Source organism: Mytilus galloprovincialis, chromosome 3, assembly GCF_965363235.1.
Source record: "Mytilus galloprovincialis chromosome 3, xbMytGall1.hap1.1, whole genome shotgun sequence".
NCBI lineage: Eukaryota > Metazoa > Mollusca > Bivalvia > Mytilida > Mytilidae > Mytilus > Mytilus galloprovincialis.
In genome coordinates, this window is record NC_134840.1 from 10,649,017 (window position 1) to 10,653,299 (window position 4,283).

General features: G+C 31.3%; 1 long non-coding RNA gene across 1 annotated transcript; it reads right to left on the reverse strand.

Annotated features, from left to right (window-relative positions):
• Positions 1-257: 257 nt before the first annotated feature.
• LOC143067167 (uncharacterized) lies at positions 258-4,283 on the reverse strand. The gene is made up of 3 exons (XR_012975866.1): positions 4,259-4,283; positions 2,058-2,256; positions 258-647 (listed from the first exon to the last, which is right to left on the reverse strand). It is a non-coding gene; the product is annotated as an uncharacterized LOC143067167 (long non-coding RNA).

Genomic DNA, 4,283 nt, shown 5'->3' on the forward strand with positions numbered 1-4,283 from the left:
CCATGGGATTTTTATTATCCCATTGGATTTTTAATATCCCATGGGACAAATTAAAATCCTATGGGATTCTAATTGTAAATATATAGATATAAATAAACAGTAATGTGTATGTTACAATGTATTCTATTTGGTAGTAAATTATTATAAGATGAATCTTTTTAATTGAATATCTTTTTTTCTTGGGAAATGTTAATTTTATTTTAGCATATTGTTCTTTAACTGTTCAAAACTAAACTTTTAAACAACAAAGCAGATAATGTAAGTATCAATATATGTTTATTCATGAATTATAGAATACTTTCTTGAAACACAATTATTTGCCATTTGAAATCAATAAAAACTCTATTGTTAGGCTTAACATACTAGTAGCTATTTAAGTAAATCTATTTTTTTCACAATATCCCTCAACACAAAACATTAATAGTTTCTTATCATCCAGCATTGTTTGATGGTATAGTCCACTTTTTGGACATTCAGCACAGAACTTTGATATTATTGTGGTTTCAATATTTTTTTGAATTTAAAAGAACTTCAAATCATTGACTGAGTGATGAAAATAATAACTGATCCAACTTTTTTCTTTGAATTTATTCTGGTCTTGTTTCTATGTTTTCTCCATTTATTTTAGGTGGTGAATTTCAATCCTTCTGAAAAAGAACCAATAAAATCTAAAGTAATGGATTATACAAAATTGTTTTCATACATGTAGCAATAATATGATTTTCAATAAAAATAGCTATGCGGTATGGATTTTACTGATTGTTAAAGGTTGTCCAGTGTCATCAGTTGCTAACGGCCTACATCCTTTGGTCTCTGATGGAGGGTTGTCAAATTAGCAATATACCACATCTTCCTATTCTAATACCATATAACAATCAATTAATTTATTCTTCTTTACAAAATTTGGGTATTTTCCCAAGTTATATACATAATATATATATATATACTGTAAATTCGGAATTAATGCAAGTTTTTTTTATTGCGAAAAATGCAACGGAGTTGTAAACGCAATAATTTAAACTCGTATTATGAAATATTTTATATGGATTAAACAGGATTTTTCAAAATCGTAAAATTTAAAATCGCATTTAAGTCTAAAATGACAGAATCGCAATAATAAATGCACGCAATAATTTATGAATTTTACAGTATAAAGATCAATGTTAAAAGTTAAAACTTTAGACAACTATAATAACATTCCATTATTCACAAGAATTTGCAATATATTATACAAAATGCAGACAACAGAAACAATATTTCTTTAAGCTTTTGAAGTTCAGACAGATTTCAATTTGTGTTTTATTTCAATGAAAAAATACCTTGAACATATTGGAAATTATAACATTGATACAAACAAAATATGTATGTTTTATCCTCTTTTTTTTGTGTTGTTGGCTTGCTGTCTCATTTTAATATACATTTAAACATACATCAATAATCTTCTTCTTTATTAAAAGTAAAAATGGGATATTTTTGATTTTGATATCCCAACACATTATAGTTCTATCACATAACTTATTACCAAGTTCAAAAACACCAATGTGTTTGATATCAATTTTAAGACATGTATAAATGTTCCAGACCATATCAGTATTCGGATCTTACTTTTATGGTCCAGAACTTACAGTCCCACCATATGTGTACAGTCAGACCATTTAAGTATACTTGTACTGTCTGGTACCAGCTCAACCAAACCTGTGTTTTTATTTTAACTGCAATTAAACTTTTTGTATTAATCTATTAAAGATTTCAGTTATGTTGATCTGTACTGTACATTTGTTTGTAATAAACTTGATCAACTTCTTAAAATTGGGCAGACTGTATGCGTACAGTCCAATTACTTGTTTGTTCTGGAACATAAACATGATTAACAAGCATTTGGCAGGATGTCATGCTAAAATCCCATTAATATTAGTACTAAATTTTGAGTATATACATGTAAATCCACAAGTTACTTACTGAAATTCATGGTGAACACTCACCAAAAACTTACAATTTAGAGGAAAGACTGGAAAGATGAATGCACTAACACTATCAAAACAGAGCATAAAACTTACCGAAAAACAAGATGTTTTACATTTATCCAGGAGCAGGATAATTGAAAAGTTGTTTTTTTCTTTCTCTGCTGTCCATCATATAACCTTTGAATTCATTCATGCAAAATATGAAAATCTGCAACGGTAAGACCTAGAACCTCAACTTATCCACATTTTGAATTTTGAACTGCATACTTGTCCTTTTCATCTTGCTGACAACCTAAACATAAAAAAATGATAAAAACATAATTCTAGATTAAATTTGTGTTTTTATTTTTGTTGGTACATGTACAAACAATTTTTCCAACTTTAAAACGAAATCATCATCACCAAAGAGGAGGTCATACTAACCTCCGAAATATTTAAACAAACCGAAATTATTACTTGATTAAGATCTTGTCGTAAATTAATGGCATAGATACTCTTATTTTTGAAAACTTGATGTCTATTGCATACTTATATTCCTTTTTACGAGAGTATGCATATTAAGATGGACTCCATGGACTTTAATGTAAGCATAATTAATTTTACAGTCACTGACAGTTTTTCAGCTCTATGTGTACATTTTGAGAGAATCTTGCAATACTGTATATTTTGATATTCAGAACTTATTGTGAGGTTTTTATTAATACAACTGAAAGCTGTATCTCGTTTTCATTTCTGATACATATTTATGAGCTGAAGACCAGTGCCGAATTTTTCTCACTGCATTGAAGACCCATAGGTGACCTTCGGCCGTTGTCTGCTCTTTGATTGGGTTGTTGTCTCTTTGTCAAATTCCCAGTTTCCACTTCCCATTTTATATCATGTATGCTGATTTTTCTTAAATTACAATATTCAATCATGCAATTTTGTCTATTATTGAAAATACGATAAGCAAAAATAAATGCACAAAAAATTTAACATTGTTATATATATGTAAAAGACTTTTTTTTAAATTCAAAACAGTTGCCTACACTGTTAATTTCCTTGTTTGATTTCATATTTTTAAAGCCTTTATAGCTAGCTAGATGGTATGCCGGGGCGGATCCAGCCATTTTAAAAAGGGGGGTTCCCAACCCAAGACAAAGGGGATGATCCTATATTCATTTGATTTGTTTTATTGTCTCATACAAGAATATATATGGTTTGACGGTGGGGATCAGGAATCCTGAAATTTTTTCACCTAACCACTGGATGACAGGGGATCTCAACCATTTAAAAGTTTCTCAAACATGTGGGGGTGGGGGTGAACCCCATGGACTCTCCCTATATTTCCTTTGATTTGTTTTATTGTTCTATACAAGAATATATAAATATGGTTTAGGGGTGGGGATCTTGACCGTTTACAAGTTTTCAAACTAGAGGGGGTGGGACTTCACTTTTATTTTATTTCATTATTAATTTTATTGTCCCCGACAAGAATATATATGGTTTAGGGGTGGGGATCTGGATCGTTCACAAGATAATAGCACATTCTCAAATTGAACAGAGTGGGGTAACCCCCAAAGACCTCCTTTTAATTTCATTTGATTTGTTTTATCGTCCCATTCAAGAATATATATGGTTTAGGGATGGGGATCTGGACCGTTTACAAGATAATAGCATATTCTCAAATTGAAAGGGGTGGGGATTACCTCCCATGGACTCACCCTCCCTTCTTTCTTCCCCCCGAAATACCTTTTAATAAGCCCCAATGCACAGATAGTTCACAGTATTTTCCCTTGATTTACACTAAAGAATATACACTATACAGGTGTAATTTTTTTTTAAAAGATAATACAACTGAAGACCACCATGACCACAGTGGTGGATCCAGAATTTTTCATAAGTGGGGCCCACCGACTGCCTAAGAGGGGCCTGCTCCTGCCATGACTCAGTGATTCCATATATAATCAACCAATTCTTTTCCCAAACAGGAGGCCCTGAACTCCTGATTCCCCCTTTTTTTTCCTCATTTCAATCACCCTGATATAAATTTAGTTTTATCACTTACAATAGGAATGGTTTGAATTCCCCAATAATTCTTATATACCATTAATATCAACATATTTCATTTTTGATAAATGAAAGGCAAAAGTTTTCTATGGGTAGAAATGGATAGTGGGAAGCTTTCAGATTCACACCATGCGGCATGCCGGTGGCTGTGTTCAAAGTGCTGGGTTTTTATGACCCTCGTTGTTTGCGGACTAACTATTTAGGCCAGTGGTGGATAATAGTGTGCGTGCATTAATCTTCTATACCTTCTTAATCAATATATTCAAATAC